This window comes from Phalacrocorax aristotelis, chromosome 8 (genome assembly GCF_949628215.1).
Source record: "Phalacrocorax aristotelis chromosome 8, bGulAri2.1, whole genome shotgun sequence".
NCBI classification, from domain to species: Eukaryota; Metazoa; Chordata; class Aves; order Suliformes; family Phalacrocoracidae; genus Phalacrocorax; species Phalacrocorax aristotelis.
In genome coordinates, this window is record NC_134283.1 from 4538954 (window position 1) to 4561693 (window position 22740).

The 22740-nt window shown below is 40.2% G+C and overlaps 1 long non-coding RNA gene across 1 annotated transcript in view; it reads left to right on the plus strand.

Annotated features, from left to right (window-relative positions):
• Positions 1 to 213: 213 nt before the first annotated feature.
• LOC142060916 (uncharacterized) overlaps positions 214 to 22740 on the plus strand; it is a 38644-nt gene continuing 16117 nt past the window's right edge. The window contains exons 1-2 of the long non-coding RNA XR_012661982.1: positions 214 to 249; positions 4563 to 4630. This is a non-coding gene — a long non-coding RNA (uncharacterized LOC142060916). The remainder of the gene's footprint in view (positions 250 to 4562; positions 4631 to 22740) is intronic.

The window sequence follows — 22740 nt, forward strand, 5'->3', positions numbered from 1 at the left end:
AATGTATTTATTATATACACATGTATATTATAGATAATAACTAATAAAATTAAAATCAACATTTCATGAGCTATGTGGAACTGTATTTGAATTACAGTTTTGCTCTTTCCTCAATTATCTGAAGAACAGAGTCCTTCTGCAACATGAATAATTGTGTGTTTACACTGATTCACTGCAGCATCATTTGACCTCTTCAACTATTCCTCTCCACAGGATGATGGTGTATGGCATGGAAACACCAATGCATTGGTAAGCTCAAATATAAATTGAAAAATATTCTTAAAGCAGGTTAGAGAGTATTTGTTCAGTTATTGTCTGTCCAAGTTATTTTGCAGGACATGAGAAGCAATCAGCTCCATTTTAGGAGTGCTGTTTCAGTTACCAAGCACCTTGATTAAGACAGGTGCAAGTGCAACTCTGGCTGTCTTTAAACTGGTGGCTGATCATAACTCTTTTAATCTAAGAAAGACCTCAGTTAAAACACTACAGGAAATGTAATAGTTGCTGGGGAAAAAATAGCATGTGCTACCCAGACAAAGGACTTGTCTGGGTAGACAAACAGCTTTCAAAAAGAAAAAGAAGAGAAACCCAGGGAAAAAAAAAAGCAGAGAAAGGAAGAATAAGAAAAAAAAACACCTCAGTAGGAGCTGAGATTACTTAACATTTCTTATAACAAAGCAGGAAGAACGATTCTCAGCACTGTTGAATCAAACCATCTTAAAAGAAGTTTTAGTGCATTGTAAAAGCAAGGTAAACTTTTCCATTTCCCTGTAAAAACAAGTGAGAGTCTTGCAACACAACAAATTTCTCCTGCTTTGACTTCCTTTTCTTAAACTTGACTGGAGCGTGGCCACCAGCAGGACATACACCTAAGTAAACTACCAGTTCATGAAAGACAGGGGACTTTACTCCTGTGTAAATCCAGCTCGAACACAGAGATTGCTTACTTTTTCCTGTAGTAGGTCTGTGGCAACGAACAACAGAGATTTAGTATTCACCTGTACCTTGCAGGGAACGGCAACAAATAAGGGATGGATGTAAATGATGAGGAGTTAATTTTGAGAAGGCTGAAAGCAGGTGAGAGAGGTAGAGAAGAGGCGCACACAGCAGCAGCTTTCCGGTAGATGGCTCTATTATACACCAGACTGTCCTGCAGCTCCTGCACCTCTCCCCAGTGAACCTGCGTTTTGTCTCAAGCAGACCTTTTAACACAAAACAGATGCACAGATCTTTGCCTTTTCATTTGGGCACCAGTGTCAAGCGTAGGTGTCTTTTTTTAATTATTATTACTAGTTTTCCCCCCAGTCATAATATGTAATTATGAAACTACCATGACAACAGAAACTTTCACAGTTAAACTGCAGGACATAGAATAAACCAGCACTTGGTAAGCTTATAGGCTGAATGAGGACTGATAGCTGATGTGCTGAATTCTGCTGAGTTATTGGTTGTACATCTATTCAGATAAAATTTAACAAGGTCAATTAAACCCCTTTGTTTAACACAAGGTTACTTCACAAATGGTATTTCCAATTTCACAATTTTTGTTGTTTTGTTTTTTGCAAAGAGCGCAATATGGGATTGATGAGTCTTGTTATTTTGCCTATAAAGAGAGGTCTTAAATGCTTACAGATGCCTGCCAAGTGCAGCCATTCAGTTCTACACCACAGAACCAGATGAGTTTTGCTCGAGTTATAAAATGCATTAATTTAAGATTATACCCCTGTATGCTGTGGAACATATGTAGGTATAGCACAAAGCTGACAATTTGTCAGGCTCTTCTCCAAGCCCTTTTCATGAAGAATGAGATCCCATTTGGATCAATTACAAGTGAATAGACATTATACACTCAAAATCATGCCTTTGTTGCTTAACAGCGCAAAATATTGTTGGTATAATTATTTTTGTGCAGTCCTCTTGCCCTGTGGCATCGATCCAAATGTGATTCCAACTCTACCTGGCTCTACCCCAAGACCACTCTACATAAGGCCCTCAGGATCCTAATTCTTCCGTTCAACTAACTATGACCAGTACCTCTGTGGTTTTGGGTCAATGTACAATGGTCCATTCAGAGAAGTCCAAATATTGTTCTACTCGTTAGTGGCCTTCTGCAAAAATTGATACAAAACTCTTGGACAATACAAGTTCATCATAGATTTCCCCTATGTATTTGATACACTTTTAAGTTCTATGTCCCTGAATGTCTTTATGTGACAGTATTTCTTCACTTTGACCCTGATATTTTTAGAACCATGATTTCAATCTGATTTTAAACTCCTGATACATATGTTGCATTGCACACAAGCAGCCATGCATGCAAATAAAGTAGGTTCCCAAACCACCTTTATTAACTGGAGTACCAAACCCATTTTGAGTAGCACATAATTCAGAAGGGAGATGGAGCATATGACATATAAACAGAGGGTGGGAGAACTGGGTTTGTTTAGCCTGGAGAGGAGAAAGCTGAGGGAATTCCAGCCTTCCAATATATAAAGTCAGAGCCAATTCTTCTCAGAAGGGCACTGCAGAATGGCAAGACACAACTGTTACACATTTTAACATGAAAAATTCCAACTGGTAGGAGGAAAACACTCTTCACAGTGAGGATTTTTAAGCACTGGGACAGGGGCCAAAAGAGTAAAAAGAGATGGGCCTGTATTTCCATTCTGGACATTTTCAGAATTGAACTGGAGAAAGCCCTTGGCAACCTTATACAACTCCTCACCCAACCCTGCTGGGAGCAGGAGCTTGGATTAGATGACTTCCTGAGGTCCCTTCCATAGAATATCTCCACAATTCTATGACCAACGTCTCTCCTGGGTTGGGTTTTTAACTTCACCTTGTAAGGAAGGGATATCTAATGTATTTTTCTAGAAGTTTTGGATTAAGAAATCCAGGACAAAACTTCATGGATTAGAAGGACTTGGAATTTGTGGTGCAATTTAGACCTTCGGGAGGAAGGACAAAGAGAGATGAAATCTAGGTTTGGCGCTTAGGACAGTTCATTTTTCTACAAAGAAGTGTGTTATAATTATAAAAAATTTCTTTATGCCAGAGAAGCAATGATGTTTAACTGCGGTGCTCATTCTCATGTCCTCATGTTGGACACAGACTGTTGAATGCGTTGTAGATACCTCCAGTCTAACAAGACTCCATTCTTGCTTCCTGGAATCCTCAAACCCCTGCCCATAATTTTATGTCTCTAAAAATTGAATGGAAAACAAATCTGATGTCTTTTGCTCAGCCGCACCACTGAGCTGAGGGTCACAGCTTTCTGTACTGACTGAAGTTTGGTAACAGGTTCCTTCCATTCCTGTCCTAGCAAGATTAACTCTGGACCCCTCAGACGGTGAATTTCACAAATTGGTCTTTGACTAAAACTAAGGCTAACAGTCCTCTGATTTAGGAACGTGCCCTGTACTTTGGTGTGTGTAACAGATCCCACAGAGTTTCTCTGATGCCTTCTAAGGAGTTGGAGAGAGGTAGAGTTGGGCATGGCGGTCACAGGAAAACCAGAACTTTGGAGACTTATGCTTCAGTACACATCTTCAGAGGACACGAAGGAGGTACTTTTTACCTTTACCTGCAGCCCATTGCAGCAACTTGGAAGATACTTCCTCTTCTATCAGACATTACAAACAGATAATCGAGTCCAAACTTTTCTCAGGAATAACTTGCAAGAAACAGCTCTTCATGCTACACAACATAAACAATTGCTAAAATATGTAGATCAGGAAAACTAATGATGTGTAATACTGTAATGTTTTAAATGTCTTAATTTAGTTTATAGGCACTCCAAAAAAAACCTCTTAAGGAGCCAAGCATCAATAATGTGAGCTTCTGCTAGCTGAGTAATTACTTCTCAGTGCTGAATTCTTAAATATTAATTTGCTATATGCTATTCATCATGCACAACACCATAATCTGTGAAGGCAAAGTAAAATCAAGGCTCCAAAGCAAAAGGAGAGAGTAGTTTTTACAGCCAAGGTTCAGAGTTGCCTGTTCTTCAGACCTGCATGTCCCCCACTTCTTGACAGACATGTCTATGACGTAGTCCCTGCTTTCATGGCAAGTACAAATACTGACATCACATCACTACATACTCTCAAAGCACGGCTGTAGCTTAGCTGCAGAAACCAGCTTGGTAGGGAGAAGGTGTAAAGGTCTGAGACTTTTACAAGTCTACCAATTTGCTCCTAAATTACTGCAGCATTACTTTTGTTTCCGTGTGAAGTGGCCAAAGAAATACTCATGGGTTTATTTTTCCCCTTAGCACAGAAGTGCAGTTGCTATTGTTATTGGGGTCAGTGAATATCTTTGCAGAACAGCTTCTATGTAATAAGATCAGGGTATATTTGCATTGCATAGTAAAGACACCCAAGCTAAGTTCAAATGAATGAGGTCAGATACTAAAGGCACTTCAGCTGCAGTAGTACACAACAACCCTAACTAATTTACTCTGTCTCATAGACTGTAAGGAAAAAACCCAAGTATTTAACTTTGAATCCTGAAATGTCATATTTAAAATGGATCTAACACTATATCTCATGTTTGTCCGCTAGGAAAACTTCAATTCTTGGACTTCAGCTCTTCCTTGTCCTATGAGAGGAGTGATTTGTATCCAAGACAGGTAAACAGAGGGGAAAATGGATGTATTTCACATGCCCTGAAAATAAATAAAACTGATTTGGAGAATTGTCCTGGTTTTGGCCAGGACAGAGTAATTTCCTTCACTGTAGCTGGTACAGTGCTGTGGTTTGGATTTAGTCTGAGAATAATGTTGATAAAGCACTGATGTTTTAGTTGTTGCTAAGTAGTGCTAACACTAATCAAGGACTTTTTTAGCTCCCCATGCTCGGCTGGGTGCACAGGAAGCTGGGAGGGGGCACAGCCAGGACAGCTGACCCCGACTGGCCGAAGGGATGTTCCATACCATATGACATCATGCTCAGTACCTAAACTGGGGGGAGATGGTTGGTGGCAGTGACTGCTGCTCGGGGACTGGCTGGGCGTTGGTCGGCAGGTGGTGAGCGATTGTACTGTGCATCGCTTGTTTTGTACATTCTTCTTTCTTCCTCTTTCTTCCTTTCTTCTTCTTTCTATTCCTGTCTTACTTTATTTTATTTCAATTGTTAAATGGTTCTTATCTCAACCCACGAGTTTCCTCGCTTTTACTCTTCCGATTCTCTCCCCATCCCGCTGTGGGGGAACGAGTGAGTGGCTGTGTGGGGCTTAGTCACTGGTTGGAGCTAAACCACAAGAATTTTTTCCTAGGCTGAGCGGGCTGTATTGGTGGGGTAGGCAGTCTTTTAATGCAAAGCTACATTCTGCTGCTATGGTTATGGCCATGCTGTAGTCACTCTTTATTATTGTTATGCTGTGGTCACTATTGCTAGCTGTAGCAGTCACTAGGATAACAGATTTCTGATTTGGGAGAGAGGGAAATCTCAGCCCTTATGGAAGTCTCTAGCTCTGCTGTTAAGAAGATTGCTAGAAATACACCAGAGTGCCTAATAGACAATGCCAATAAACACTGGGGTGGAAAAAAAAAAAATATTCTGCTTTTACTGCTCATTTGGTGTAGGATTCTTGGTAAGTGATTTCAACCACTTGGGGCCTCAAGGGTCTAATTTAAGTGGCAAGTCTCCACAGAGCCCGTGACGTTACAATACTTAGTGGCAGAAATACGAATACAATCACTCCTTTTTCATTATGCTTCATGTTAAAATGTGTTATTTGACAGGAAAGATCCATCAGGGTGGGTGTTTTCCTTCATTTGGAAAGCAGCGGACACCCAAGATTTGGCAGAGAGAATGCTTACTCCTTTTTTCTCTTTCAAAATGGTTTATCCAGTAGTAAAATAAGGATAATTCCACTTACACTCCCACAGGAGTGCAGTGGAGTGCAAGGAGTTTTCCCAGGTCTTCACAAATCTCCTGCAGAGTTCTACACTGGGTCTATAAGCCAAGATATAATTCCATGGGTGGGTATTAGGTGTTTGCAACTGTCTGAAAGGCTATGGCTCTCTTTCCCTTCTGGGTATTATGAAGTTGAGGGTGTTTTCAATCCTATGAAAGGACAAAACTCTAAGTAAAATCTACTGGAAAAAATATCTCTACATGGGCTCAGTTTTAACATCTGTAGACTTCCAGCCAAAAATGAGAACATGTCTGTTCACCTTTGCTTGTGCATTCCCTGTCTGCTCACACTTCCTATCACAGCTTTCTTCATCCCCAGCCATTGAGGGTATCCCAGGAGCGTGTGTGTGTGCCACAAATATGTACTTTTATTAAGAAGCAGCTAGTGGAAAAGTAATCATGTTCCAGTTTGCCAGTTCCTCAAAGAGAAAAGTCTCTTGGGAGCAAAGACTGCGAAACGAGGCAGCGTGCTCAGACCTGAACTTTCACCTGCTGATCACAGACAGGCACACGATGTGCTCCTTGGGCTGATCCTTCAGGGAAGCACGTTTTCCAATCCTGCATCACCCAGTTTGGAAGTTGTTTACCTTTTTAAACACAAAATTTTTAGATGATACTTAATCACACCAAAGAGCTTTCTTTTCCTCAGACAAATTATGTATTTACATACAATTCTCTAATTGCTTACAATGTGGTGTCTTCCAAATGTAACACCTGCTTGGGGATGCTGCTAATTTAGATATAACAAGATAAACTGTGGAGTTCTACATTTTATAAGGAAGGAGAAAGTAATTTTAAAAATATAATTAATTAAGTTTACATAATAATAGGGATAAAATAATGTTTTTTCATATTTTGCAGCAGCTTCTATAGAAAATGATTTATTTTTCCATCGATTAAGGGCATATTTCTATGAAAATTTGGCTTCATTATATGACAGAAATGAAAAGAAAAATCATGCCTCCTATTTAAAAATTAGGATATTTTAAAGATGAGCAACTTTGCAACAAAAAAAGAGCATATTATTTGGCATATACAAATCAAGGAGGAAGAACTCTTCTTCTGAGAAACTGGCCGCAGTTCACTGCAGGTGCATTACCTGTTTGCAGAGTGGCATCTGCACTTCACAATCTCACTTCAGGCTTTGCAAGGGCACTGTGTACTGTTGTTGGTTTAGGTCTGGCAGGGTCTTTGCATCCTGCTCCAGTGCTCTTGTAGAGGCAGACCTCTATGTCTTCTCTGAGTGACAGTATTGTGATGAGCCCCTCAGCATATGCTTGATTTCTGCATCTGCCACTGTCACTTTGCATCCTTGAGTCTTTCTTTATAGCTGCCACTATGCTCACCAGAGCTAAGATGGAACATACTGAGTTTCCTCTATCTCTTCTTTTTGCTTTTTTTTACTTTCCCGGGTCTTACTGCAGAGACTCTCCGAAACCTTTTTCTTCCATTTGCAGCTGCCTGCACAGTACAGTGGGGAGTAAACGTTCTCTGACCATGGGGGCTTCAAAGGCAAGGTTAGGTAATTTGGTAGGTAGAGCTGTGTCTGTCCTAGTGGAAGTCTTGCTGTTCATAGTTGCTTCCGTTATTGACAAAAATGAGTTTCTCTTACATTTACACTGCTTGTCCTGTTCTGCTCTGTGTGTCATAAACTAAAAGGCCTATTTGGTTGTGGCTGCAAAAATGTTGGTTGAGATGAAGCACAGGGAAATGGTCTGGGCTGAGAAAACCATTTTGCTTTTCACTAACCATGTTTTGAATATTGTCTGAGACCATTCATAGAAAATAACTGTGTAGGGATGTTGTGTCATTTTTTTATTCCTACCACTCAATTTCATTTGCTGTTTTTTCTTCCTCCCAAGGACCTAACTTTTCTATTCTGAAGATCTGAAAATGCTTCACAAATTACTGTTTTCTCAAACTCATATGTAGTTAAAAGTAGTTTGCCTCCTTTTTAAAAATGGAGGGAAAATAGGATGCCTCCTTTGTCTACTGTGTCCAAGCAAATGGGTTCTTGCTTCCAGGCTTGGTTTTGGTTCATTCAGTGAGTTTCTGAGTTGCAGCAAACCCAGTTCCCTATGGCTCCAGAAATGTTTTGCATTTTTCTCTGTGGCCTGATTATCTGCTGCTCACATTCTTATCATAAGCCACAGGTTCTCAGCTCTGCTTCAAATCTCCTGCCTACCATCCCTGAAACCCCCAAAGCACTCTCAGCTGCCCATCAGAACCCAGCTATGTCCATTCCCTTCCACCCCCCATACTTCACCTGAGTTGTTTGTAAAGGAAGTATAACACAACCTGATAACCAAACAAATCCATCACATGAAGGGGTTTAGCTAGTCTCTGTGGACTCACATATGATTCTGAATCAGAACTTAGATCCTGTCCACGCTTTTAGCAATTTGATTTCACTATGGAGCATTCCTGCTTCTGTAAGAATGGCTCTATTAAATTCAGTGCAGTGCCTTTGATAACTGTGCTGTGACAAATTGTAGTCATGCCACACAATGCAGTGCGCTCTGATTTCTGTGGCCTGAGAATATTTACAGATTTGTATAAAGTCACTTTGGATTTTTTTTTCCTGAGGAACATATCTAATTTTACATCTGGGTCTTACTAAATCCTAAATGAGCATATATGGAAGGGAGAGGAGGCGGCTGTGAAATAATAGATCCTTTTCCTTCATACTTGAAGTCCATTCTGCGCTGTAAGCAAGCAAATAGCTTTGCCACCTGCAGCCGTTTGCAAGCCAAAATGAAATGAGCTGATGTTCTCTATCCTATTCCAAGCATACAGGTGTCCACTGTATGAAAAGTGTTATTGCCATTGGCTTCATTGTTAATAGTGTCAGCACAGAAACCAAATGGCTCTGTTTGGAAATTGCCCTTTACACTGAACTGGGGCATGCTGGCTGGCAGTATGGACAAGATTTGTCGCAAGGCTGTACCTCGTTAGCAAGGAAACAGGATTTCAGCCTTTCATGTTTGTAGTCCAACATCGACAAGCAGAATATGATTCAAAGTTCATTAAATCACTGTGGCCTGTTTATCGAATGCAAAGGGCTTTAAACAAGGTCTTGAAGTCCTTTTTAGAAAGGATACAGAGCTTAAATTGCAAGGTAGACCAGACTTCCTCTGTCCTCACCCATCTTCTTGTCTCTGATAACATTGCTACCCTCATTTTCTTAGGATCATAGAATCATAGAATGGTTTGGGTTGGAAGGGACCTTTAAAGGCCATCTAGTCCAACCCCTCTGCAGTGAGCAGGGACATATTTAACTAGAGCAGCTTGCTCAGAGCCCCGTCCAACCTGACCGTGAAAGTTTCCAGGGATCTACCACCTCTCTGAGAAACCTGTGCCAGTGCTTCACCACGCTCATTGTAAAGAATTTCCTCCTTATATCTAGTCAGAAGGAACTGTTGGAATTTTGCTGTGGCAAAAATGTAGTGCTGTTGAAACAAAAGCTTTTAATGGTAATATATTGCTAGTTTTGACAGGAAGGATGTCTCAAAATCTAAGGTAGAATTTCATCAGTGTATTAGCCTAGTCACAAAAGGAAACAAGGCAGCGATCAGGGCACTCCTTTGCCTGTTTCATCCATCAGTCAGGACTCCTTTGTGAGTGCAGGAGGTTACCGTGTTGGCAGAGCACAAAGCTTGATTCATGCGTGCTTAGTTCAGAAGCATATTCATGTACCGAAACAACCTGCCTTGCCTCCCCTTTGTTATATCAAAAAATCTAAACATTTTCAAAGGGCTATAAAACTGTTCCCCTTAGCATTACTTTATAATTCCTGTCCCCTGCCCCACCCCAAAAGTCTTGGACTTTTTTACTACCGTTAATTTTTTTTTTTGAAACCTAAGGGTAGTTACTGAATTTGTCTCTGAAAGCCAGATTTTTAGAAGTCTTATTCTCATAACTCTTCTAATACTGTTTGTAAATCTGGTAAAAAGTGACCGTAATTTCAGCTGCCGTGTCAAAGTATTGGCTATTTTAGCCTTATTATTGGCTTCTGAGCAACACTGAACAGCTAATACAGACTGTGAAAGCAGCATCAGCTGAGAATCCCCTCCACCTGAATTCTGGTCCAGTTCATAGAATCACAGAATGGTTTCGGTTGGAAGGGACCTCTAGAGCCCATCTAGTCCAACCCCCCCTGCAGTGAGCAGGGACATCTTCAACTAGATCAGGTTGCTCAGAGCGTGTCCAGCCTGACCTTGGATCTTTCTAGGGATGGGGCCTTCATGACCTCTCTGGGCAACATCTGCCAGTGTTTCACCACCCCTGTTGTAAACAATTTTTTCCTTATATCCAGACTAAATCAACCCTCCTCTATTTTAGAACCATTCACCCTTTGTCCTGTCACAACAGGCCTTGCTCAAGAGCTTGGCCCCACCCTTCCTAGAGTGCCCCTTCAAGCACTGGAAGGCCACAATAAGGTCTCCCCACAGCCTTCTCTTCTCCAGGCTGAACAACCCCAACTCTCTCAGCCTCTCCTCGCAGGAGAGGTGCTCCAGCCTTTGGGTCATTTTTGTGGCCCTTTGCTGGATCTGCTCCAACAAGTCCATGTCCTTCCTGTGCTGAGGGCTCCAGAGCTGGATGCAGCGCTGCAAGGGGGGGTCTCACCAGAGCAGAGTAGAGGGGCAAGAGTAGAGTAGAGCAACGAGTTCAGAGGTGAGTGTGAAAGAACTGGAAAGTAAAGGCTATGCAACAGTAAGGGAGTCAGCAAAATATAAAAGCCTGGCTGAAGCAAGAGGGAAAAAATAACAGCGATGCAAATCAGAGCAGATAGGCAGGTGAAAAACACACATTGAAGCAGCTGAGTTATGAGGGACTCAGAAAAATCATGTTATCATTTGGTTGGAAACCCCATCAAACGTACTTGGCAAAATAAATTTATTTAGATATAACTTCAGAAAATTCCACAAAGGATCCATTCTGACATGTGAATGCCTTGCATTATCTACGAACACACAGGTGGCTTTTGGATGCAACATGCTGCATAACAGATGCCTTTGCCTGTGTCTCAGGAGCCACTCTGTGCATTCATTTTGAGCCAAAACACTTCGACAATGCAAAAGATTTGGGAAAGGCTGCTTGGCTGTTGCTTATGTTGTGAAGCGAGCATTTAAAACAGAAAATCTGGCTTGTTTTCATTGGTCATTAGAGGGTAGTTTGACTATCTTTCTGCTTACTACTTAAAATAATTGTGGAGACTGAACCATTGCAAAATAACCCTTGTTTATATGTATGTATATTGACATCACTGTCCAATTTGGTCTTTGGTACAAATTTCATTAGCACAGAATGCATAAACACAAGTCTCAAACAGCAATCAATACTTCACTAATATGCCATAAAGTGCTACATCATACATTTACATAAATGATTAAAACTCCTGCTTTCCTAATGCATGCAAACTTGGTGCAGTGCAGATAACAATGCTGCGCACATGGCATTTATTAGCGCTGTCTTCAGCATTACTAAAGTTCAGAGATAGGGTTCAAGAAACTGCAGCAATATGGAGCCATTACCTAAGGACTCTTGCCTGCAGCGAAAGCGTCCTACTCAAAGACATGTTTTGGTTTTTTTCCTTTTAGGGATGGCAGTGATTGTGAAAACAAGTCAACCCTTTGCCAGCTGTATCAGTTTCTGGGCTTTAAGATTGCGAGCGTTTAGTTACACGCAACAATTCTTTTGGAAGAACAATTCTGTGATTATTTCAGTGATTTAAATGCGTAAGGCTCCCGGCTCCTGTCTCACAGAGACGGCTGTAACTTAAACTTTCCCTTATACGACATGGAAATATTGTAATGGTTATTGTGGCCTCATGGTCCTATAGTTTGTGTGACACAGGGGAATAGATTGCATGGGGTGTTATCAAATCCATGTACCCAGCACTGCAGTTCTTTGCACGTATTTCAGCAGGATTTGGATTAGCTCCTCAAAAGAAAAGGAGTTTGCCCATCTCTATTCAGAGTCCCCATCTCCCCAAATTCACAGCGTCCCTCTGAAGTATTTGTAAACACTATTTTCATTGCTATTCTACTGCTTGTCCAGTCTTTTGCAGAAATACATTCTATTTCCCATTTCTGGAGGGATGTTTGCTTATCTTCTTTCAACTGTCTTGGCCTTCAGGAAATTGAAACAGAAGGGCTAGGACCCCCTGCAAGAGATTTTGTTTCACAGTGCTGTGGTACTCTTTATTGCTGAATGATGAATACCAATTTAATTATACTTGGGAGCCCTGGCTGTGTTTTCTTTTGTTAAGTCAGAAGTGTGGAAATGAGTTTCAGCTACTGTTAAAAATTGCTACAGTACTACTATAAAATACAGAATCTTCACTGTATCTGGCTTGTTCTACAGCCCTTCTAAATTGAACTCAATTAGGCTGCATGTCTCCTTTATTGTCAAAGATAATTGAATATATTGTCAAAGATGCATTAAATCAGGAGGTTTGTCAATATCTCTAAAATGCGTCCTAAGGTGCCTTTGCTGAAGCTCTTTTTAAACTAGTACAAATGACTGCAGGTATAATAAATACATTGTTATCTATATTTAAAATATTCAACATGGAGCCAAGGGTATGCTGTAAGACAAAGTAGAATTTTTCTACTTTAAGACTTGTGAACAGTGTTTGTGTGCATAGACGGATAAATGAGTATGACCACTATAAAATCTCTTTTGTGGCATGGGGGAGGAACCTTCACATAGACTCATTTTGCTTGAGTTTGGTCGTTCTGTAGAAATATTATAGAAGACACGCTTCTGGCATAAGGTGGTGCGTTCCCAGAGTTTTCAGAGAAGCTTCAACACTTTAGACTGGCAGAAAATTTTACTTTGTTTTGGAGAAAACAAAACAAAGCAGAACATATAAGAACCTGATGCAAAATTCCTTTAAGTTCTCAGAAAGTCTCGGTGCCCTCCATGGGCACTTCATGAAGCACTAAAATTATTCATATTATCTATTTTGAGTAATTTTGTCTCTGTTATTGCTGGTTCTTTCCCCACCCCCCTTAAACTGTACTAAGCAATACAGGTACTGAAGTAGTATTTCCTAAAATATGTGCTCTAGCTGACAAAATGTCAGCATACTGTTAAAGAAAAAGAATAAAAAGAAAATGCATTTATTTTTTCCTGAAGAAGTGGGATGTCATGAAAAGCCCCATTGTCAGACACCTATCGGAGCAGGCAATTAAGAAGCAGCAGTATACTATTCACATTCAGAGCATAATTCAATAAATACATACTGCAAATTCACATTCCACAACTAGTAATTATAAACAGATGCAATCAACAGGTCTTTTTCAACATTTTTACAAACCTCATCGAACTGTTAAGAAATGGCAAACAGGAGTTAATTCAAAAGTACGCCCATACCACGCACTCTCTGCTCAGGTGTGTGTGCTTTTAGCACACCTCACCCCCCGCTCCCAGATAAATAAATAAATACATACAGAAACCTGTGGGCAGGAAGGATTTACGTAAGGAGCGAATTAAAAATTCAGTATGATTTCAATTATAGGAAATTGCCCCAAATGTCAGCTTTTAAAACAGTCTGGGCCTAGATTCTCAGTCCTGGCCACTTCCCATCTTAAAGTGTGAACCACAGCACAGCGGTTGCCTTTAGGGAGGATGTAGGTACTCTGTGATGCAAAGATGGCAAGTCAGAAGCAGTCCCTGTGGCTGAGCTGCTCTGTAGTCAAAACCCAGGGGAAGAAAGTGTTGAGGAAGAAGATACGTGCAAAAGGAGTTTCCTTCTTCTTCCTCTTGGGCGTAAAGATGTCATTCAGAAATGCCACATTTGCTTGATGTGTGGGAGTGACACTGCCTATTCAAACCTAAATATTATTTTCATACATTTTACCAGCTGCTGAAGCACAACTAACACTTGCAGTTCCATCTGCAGTTTTCCTTCTGCACCCTCCGATAACATCAAACAAGGAGTTGTGATTATGAGACATGGTGTTTTTCTGAGTGGCGTAGCAGTTTATGCCACAAGTGGCATAATCTAAAAAACGGGGGAAGTTCTGGAATGAACAGCAAATATTTCTGTGAATAAGCATAAAGCATTACAATAATTGACTATATATTTCAAACAGAGGGCATGGTATGAAAATGCCCCTCACAATATCAACATAGTTATCACTTAATGTTCCAAATATAAAGCAATCACGTAGCCTGTAATGCCGTTCTGTTTTCCTGCCTTAAGAACAGGATGTCATAACATTGTCTATCAGCACTGGGAGTAGATCTGTCACGGAGAGTGAGAAGTCTCAGATCCCTCATTATGAGGAGAAGGTGAAAGATGTAACAAGTCCTGGTGACCCTGCACAGACCAGGAGGGAATGGTCTGGAGGGACTCGGGTTTTGTTAGAGTTTTCCTTCCCATAGTTCTGAAAGTTTGTAACTTTCTTACTGCTTTCTTGGTTCCAAAAAGAGCAGGGAATTTTCCTCCCCTCTACAACTTCATTTGCTGCAGAACTGATAAAAAGTTGCAGCTCATGAAAGAGGGGTCTATGGAACATAGATCGATAAGGCACTGATAGAGGCATCAGGAGCTCTAACACTGATTTATGGGACAAGTGACTTGGGGCCACATGCAGTAAATAACTTGAGCATTGTTCACAATCTTTAAATTACAAAACTCTTCCAGCTGAATACTGTAATCACCAGGCTATGTTTTCTAGTGCTCCCATTTCCGGCTTAATGAATCTTGAGTTCCTCTCTGCACAGGGGCCAGCTTTAACAGGACAGTTGGAGGGTAAATTCGTTTTGCAAGTCTTTCCTCCTCTGAAATCTTCCCTTTCAGATCCTTTCCCAGTCCCTAGGATATAGCTTTTCTGGGAACATTCATTGGACTAAATTTCTGGGAGAAATGGCCAAAGGAGACCACACCAATACAATCAAAGGGATCATTGGTGGACATCTAACTTCTGCATCTGGCCATGCTCAGTTGCAAGTGGGAGCTGTTCCTAGGGCAGGGGCTGCAAATCTTTCCTGGTAACATGCAAGACTGTATTTTTTTATTTTTCCCAAATGATAGGTGAGGATGGTGTTAGAAACTTACGGGGAGCTGGCGCATGATGTATCTGAAAGGGATAAGCTACTACCAATCAAGTGATGAGCAGAATCCTCACCCTTGCTGCAAGGCAGAGGTTATCTTGTTGCCAGGTTTCACTGAGTTAAAAATTTTGCTGAATGCTGTGTTTGTAACCATGTGTGTAAGTCGTTCAGCCAGAACTAGGAGCCAGAAATCCATTCTTTTTAAAAGAGATGATTCTGCATCATATGCTATTAAATATAATTTTTAGGTACTCCAGGAAATTTTGAGTAAAAGCTCTACCTCTGGGAAGGATGGTCCTAAAGGACAGGAAGAAGGAGCTGGAGTACACTTTGTACCTATATTGTGATTCAGCCTCATTTTATAATCTTCAATAATTGGATATAATTTCTCCATGTCTTGAATGTTCATTTACCTTTGGAAAGGATTTTGTGATCAATGGATAGAATGTGTTTATTAAGCACGAAGTATCGCTTTATTTAGTTGATGATTGAGCTGAGGGCCTCATACAGGTTTATAGCAGAGCATAAACAAAGGCAAAGAGAAAGAAATTATCATTCAGCTGAATTACAAATAAAAAGAGGCATGGCTTTGCTGCTGATTTGCTCTAGCTGTATGAAATGCACATAATTTTCATTATCTCTTGTAACAAAGGAAGGACACTTGCTTTCTTCACATCTTTAAAATAGATCTCCTTTAAAATAGAGTCTCCTATAGCCTTCTTCACCCCAACCATCCCAAAGTGCTTTCAGTATTGAGATGCGTAGGGGAATAATTTTCCTGAGAGGAAATTCCCTGTAGGAGAGAAGATGGCAATTGATCTCTGTGAGCAGGACTGTTCTGAAGTGTCCGAGGCAGGTGGGATGGGCCTGAATCTCAGAGTTACCCGAGAGCGGAACTGGGCCCATTTTAAAAAAAGAAACAGGGAGTTCTTCAGTCTTCTCTAAAGAGACCATTGCAGGTTTGATATTGATTCTTTCTGGGTGATACTCACCAGAGCAGCTAGGAGGATGGGAGGGTCTCCAGGGTGTTTGCAGTGATGGCACATGGTCTGACTTCAAAATGAAGCACCAAATCAGCTATATAGCAAGCAAAATTCCCACTGATTTGAATTGCTACAGAACAGGTCCCAAAAGCTTTTCATATATTTCCAAAATAAGCAGCAATCCTGTTCTCCTCACGCTGGCTGTGTGGCCACTGAACTGTCAGCCTTTAATTTGCTATAGCTCATCTTTTCTCGTCAGATGTGCACATTCGTCCAGCACTCTGAAGATTTCTCATTTCACTTTGTTTCCCTAAATGCAGCCAGTCATAAGCTCATAGATTTAGACATACTCTTTCAAGGAACCCCCTACCTACGTGGCTTCTGTATTCAACTAGACACAAGGGTCAGTAGTTTTCCGCACCACCATTTCTTTCTCATCTCTTGCTCTGCTTCTTCGAGCTCGGACCAATTTTTCATTAAGGAGAGCTCAGCAGTAGAAAGAACACATGTGGCAGCAAAAGCAGAGTGGCTTTTTCCATTTCCTACTGCCATACGATTTTTTATTTTGAAATCTAAGCACAACATGTGGCATGCTGTTCTTCAACTCAATGAATTGGTAACTTGCTTCTCTGTATGTTGTCACTAGCAATCATGAACTGGGGAAAGGCAATCTCTCCCAGTACTGTTCCTTCCTAGGCAAGGGTAACAGAAGCCTTGACTTCCAGATGAAAGATTACTCATACCCTTCTACTCAGACAGTCTTATATGGTGATTTTCTTTGGAGAATGCAAAAAAAAGTTATAATTTGCACCATCAGGATCCTGTCTAAACACTGAAGTTTGTTTCATGCCTCTAAGTCAGAACTGTGTTAATCAAAATACTTGCCATAGAATTTCTAACTACCACTTTACTGGCTAATCTGGGTTTCTCCTTGAAATGTTCATGTGTGGGTTAAATGAAAGATAGAGCAATGGGGCTTAATTTACCTTTGCAGACTTTTATTTTTCCCTCTGTGAGGATGGTGAATGGTACAGTCTTAATTGGGGACATTTCTTTCAAGTAATCAAGCGCCTTATTTGCAATCAGAGGGGCTGGAGTTTGAAGAGGCTCTACAGGTATGGTCAGATGATCAGAAGCAATCGCATTCACAGGCAATGCTGCCCATCTGCTAAGGGTGGTAATTTTCAGCTAATGAGTGGTTATGTCTTAAGATGGGCTAACTTGGTCTCTTGTGATCATCTGTCCACATTCTTACTCTTGTTGGAAGTACAGTGTTGAAGGCTTAATTAAGTCCCAAGGCTCTTAAATATTAGGGAAGGAATTCTATTTCCTTCTACAGTCTTTCCATTTCACAGCCCACAGTGCTGTAGAGAGAGAACAAGGCGCCCTTAGTGCAAATACAACAGGAGGTTATGGTAAATGGCCACATTCAGGTTCCAGTGTAAGAGAGAGACGTGTCAAGAGGTGATCTACAATGGGATGAGGGATAGAATCACTAGTATTGTGGAAATGCCAAGACGTACCAGGCTAGGAGGCAGCTCACAGGCAGAGCCTGAAAATCTTAACAGGAAGAATAGTGATTTCAAAGCACCTCTCATGTACTTTGCTTAGCCCTCCTGGAGAATCCTCTCCCAGAAGTAGATGCTGCCATGGGAACAGAAAGAAAGAGTCCTTTAATATTCTGTGCATTAAGTAGACCTGCTATCAATATGCTTTTAGGATGGTAGCACTTCTGAGTTTAATGACTAAAGATGTAAAAGTATGGTTTGGTTTTGCACTTCACAATGAAAATTAGATCCTCTGGAGATTATGGATAAATGACTAGATACCCCAGAACATAATTTGAGCAAGTTCCAGACCACTGACCAGAAGAAAATTCAACTACTGAACACAAAGACATGTTTGCAGCCATGAACAGTATCTGACAGGGTAACTAGATTATGTCAGATTTTGCTTACAGGCAACTGAAAGTAAATAAACCTGAAAAATTACTTTACAGTGTATGACTGTAGGTGGTGAAAAATACCACTCATGAAGAATTATGATCCAAGCCAGAATTACCTTTATGTCCCTAATCTGCTCTCAAGGCTTCCTTTTTGTCTTTAAAATAAAAAAACCTACAACCTTAATATTTCTTACATGTCAGCTCAGACCCCCTTGGGTTAATACATTCCGCAGTCTTGTTGTTTACTTCTCATTAAGCTAAATGTTTTATGCAAATCATCTGACATAAAGCCAGACGACCAATCTAGAAAGGCTGTAATTCCATCTGATGAGTTCATTCAACTGAAATCTGTACTTAATTTCCATAATTATAGTACCCTATTCTCATAATGTGAACTGATTGCTGCAAAAACACAAAATAACTAAAACACATTCAGATTTAAAATATGAAAATGATATGTCCCTTTGGGCACAAGAGTTATGTTTTACAAACAGTTTCTCTATTTTCTTTTTTTTTCTCCCACAAAATATCTCTTTATTTAAGGCTGTGCCAGCCTAATTTAAAGACTATTAAAATGATAAGAGCTATTTCTAATGCAGTTTTGTCTTGATAGTAAAAAAATGGAAGAGAAGAAAGGAGGAGGGGAAAAGAAAATTGAGACAAAAAATTACACTAGGGCATCAACAATTATATTAATATATTATGCTCAGAAGCTTGCAGATTGCTATCTTCCTTGTCATGCAGCTTAAACTTAGAACAAACTGGCTGTGTTGTTGCTGACAAGTCTAAGTATCTTCTTAATTATAGAATCAGCCAAATTAAGTTGCTACTGCACCAATCAAGCTGTAAAAAAGCTAGCATAGGTGCTTTTCACATGGCTTGAGAGAGCTGACAAGGGTCTGAGTTTTCTTTTGGGAAGCTCAAGCCTTTCAAAACTCATGCCCAAACATCTTGTTTGGTTGCCCAGAACCAGAAAGGAAAGCTGTGCTTCTAGCTTTGAGTTGGATTTATTGTGGTATTTGAAGGAATCTACTGTAACAAACAGTGATATCTATTCAGCATGCTCCATCCAACAGGTTCCTACTGCATTCCAAAGTCTGAACTCAGTGTAACTCCCCTAAAAACTAAGTCACTGAGCAACCAGAATGCCAGGCTTTTTATATTTTTCTGTCTGGTTCTATAACCACAATCGTCTTACTGAGAACAACAGTTACAAAAAATTGTACTTATAGAAGCGGAGCAATACTCAGAAAACCTGGTTCTAAGGGTAGGATGCAGAAAAGGCATTTGAAGAGGTGGAATGGCATTAACCAGATGGTGTTACCAACCCCTGTTGGTGTAATGCCTTCACCATTAGTGATCCTTGAACAGCCTGCAAAATGAAACTTGTGGCTGTTACCCACAGACTAAGAGCAAACTAATCACTCTCTCACACATGCTGAGTAGAAAAGGGCTCTGATATTCAGAAATGTATGCTTCTGTTCAATACAAAGCACCTTATTATCTTTCTGACTCCTGCATAGAACAAAAACATTTCTTCCTTGGATTGCTCAGAAAGGTAGTGGCTATTTTTGGTAAAAAATGCTGACACTCACTTTCAGGTTCTGCCAGTTACCCATGGACTGCATGGTCTTCCTTCTCCACTGTCAACTGGGTCCTTGAGTATATCATGATTTGTGACTACCCATTTGTGTGACATCTAGGATTTGTGTCACCAAGTCAGGTTTTTTATCTAGGTAAGACATCCTTGACTGGCAATCTCTCATTAGGAAACAATGCTACAGCAGTTCAGCTCTGCTAATGGTAATTGTAATACTGTGCTTTGAAAGCCAGCCTCCTCTGTGGGGGGGCGGAAGTGGAAATTGCAGCAGTTTTATTTCTATTATATTTTTAATCACTCTTGTCTCAGATATTTCTTCTTCATCTAAACTTCTTTTGTGTGTCGTAGCTAGTTTTAGGATTTGCTTGAACTCTGCATGCTCTTAATGTGCAAGGAGCTGAAAAATGTAGTTCAGCTTTTTGAAATCTTCCAGAGGCTTGAGTGTGTAGTAGACAGTTATATATGATGGATGGTGAAACCAGTTAAATATGCCACACCGCTGTGAATTTGTGCAATAATATTGCTGCAGGAATTCTACAGAATGGAGATAATTCTGCTGTTACCATGATGACCTTTCTGGAGGAAAAAAGAGAGCTGAATCACATTATATCTTTCTAATAAAAATAAGAAGTAATCCTGTTAAATTCAAGCTCATCCAGCTAAATCACTTTAGCTTTCTCATATTCCTAGTTTAAATATCCTTGGCTGCCTTCCTTGATATGAGAAACACTTGCTGATAAACAGCATTGGCCATTGCTGTGTGGGGAGATGGATGGCAGCCCATCTGTCATCCTTGCCCAGTAACGCTGAAATGTGCACACTTACATCCTTGGCACAGAGAAGTTCATAGGACATGTGCATCTGGGAAGTGATTAAAGAACTGGGGCAAACACAATACTTCTGTGACGTTGCCTGAGACTCCATTTAATGATCTGCTCTAAGAAGATATGTGTAGTTCAACAGAGCTCCTTGCTGGGACACTTGCTGGTTATGCTTCAGAAGAAAGAGTGTCGCTTACTTAATTGTCAGCATCACTTCCTGAAGCAACTGGTTATTCTGGAAGAATGAATTCTCACTTATTCAATTAGTTTAATGGACTGGAAGTGTCTAAACCCAAATGCTCATTCCAGCTAACTGAAAAGCTTTCTGTACTGAATACAAAGGTTGTTCATAGCCTTACGGATTATTAAGTTTATATGTTTTAATCAGAACTCAGAAGAAAATATTGTTCCATAAGCCAAGTTCTATGAATTTTACAGTTGAGAGAAGTCCCTTTAAGAAACTAAATTGCATTTTACTTGTATGCAGGAAAGGCTAATGAACCCAATTTGAAAAGGATGTAATTTGTTCTGAAGAGTGTCGGCCATTGTAGATTCCTTCATCTATTGGAGAGAATGACCTAATTTTGCACAAGATGAGCCTAGTTCTGGATCTAGCAGTTTGGATTTGTATGCACTGAATGAATCTACTTTTAGCAGGCTTATTTGCATGAAGCAATTTGGATGCAGTTTGGTCATAAAAAGACTCTTGTCTATATTTCACTGGAGTTTTCTAAGTGGTAAGGCATAGTAATTACTTAATGAGGAATATAAGAATATTTTTTTCAGTCTCTATGGCTCCCTGGAATTTACCTTGAATTGATCTCAGTGTGTTACTGCAACAGTGTTCACCAAATATACATATTTTGCTTGTTTCTCTTCTCCTTTCCTATTCCTGCCACTCAAAATTACATTAAATCAAATGGATTGGTTTTACATTACATAAAATTTCCATGGGTTGCAGCACTGATTTGCATACTAGTTGAGCAGACTTAAGAATTAATAGTATTTTTATTGTGGTTATAAGTACTACCACTTTAATTTACTACAAAAATATCACCACTTTTATTTTTATCGTGAATTCTGTCTTAATGAGATACCTGTGTGCATCACAGAACTTTGTGGTTTGTACACCTGAGGGATGGAGCAAACTAACCTGCTGTGAGCACTCTATTGTCATTGCTATTCTCCTTCCAGTATCTGGTAGCTTGTTTACGGCTAGCTTCTCTGTCTGTATGCTGCTCTGCAGGCTGTAACACAGGCACGCCCAAGATTGTTTTGCTAGGACAACTTCTCAGTATATTGATACCAAATCTAGCAGACAAAGCATTGTAGCTGCAGATGGCTGTTTCTGGAAATACCTTTTCCTTGTTCAGCCAATTTACAAAGAGCCCAGTTAAAGTAATATCCAACAATTAATAACAGAAAATGTGCTTCTTAAGGCTTAGCCGCAGATCTTCTAAATATCAGACCTTGGGAGCAGAAGGAGTTGAATAGTCATCAAGAAAATGACTCAGAAAAGGATTTGCAGAGTGACTGTTCACTGCCTTCAAGACAGCAGCTCCCTAAGCAGAGCCTTCCCACTGAGGATGCCTTGAGCTGTTCTCAACCCAGTGTTAACCTACGATGATAAAAGACCCAAACTCAATTGGCTTATGGAGACATGTGAGCAAGTTACTTCATTTTCTTGGCCCCAATTCAGCAAAGCAGTTAAGCATGTGCTTCTGCCTCGTTAGAGTCCAATGGTGCTTTAAGCCCATCCCTTAAAAAGGAGTTTTAATGTTGTTTGCACCAGGTGGAACAAAAATAGTTAGGATGAAATAAGCAATTGAAGAGAGACTTGAGGGATAGCAGGGGAACACTATATATAGAGAAAACATTTAGTATGAAAATAGTATTTATGAACATGTGCAAATATTATTGCATTGTACATGAAGCACCTCTGGTAACAGCTTAATATTTTTTCCAGGCTAAAGGGAAACTCAGTAGTAGAATTTTCCCTTTGCTAGAAAATCTTTCTGTGAGAAGTGGATAAGGGTGCAGAAGGAGGGGAAATATAGGGCTGCCTCTGGGGAAAGAAAAGGAATTAAATTGAGGGGTGTGGGTGGAAATCTGCTTTACAGACTCACACCAATTTTACAGACCCCCAAATTAATAGAAGTGATTCAGGGAAGCTTAAACTATTGAACGGCTTTACTCATTCTTGGTCTAAAACTTCTTATTGAAAATATACTCCCTGAATACTGGAGGAGTAATTGGAGTTCATGTACTGGCTATGAACTCAACAGCTAATCAAAATCTTACTGCAGCTCCTCCTAACAAAAAATATGTTCTGGAGTGTGATTCAACTCAAATTATCTACCATGTCCAAAGATTCAGCCCTCTTAATCTTCAGAGAAACAATTGTGCA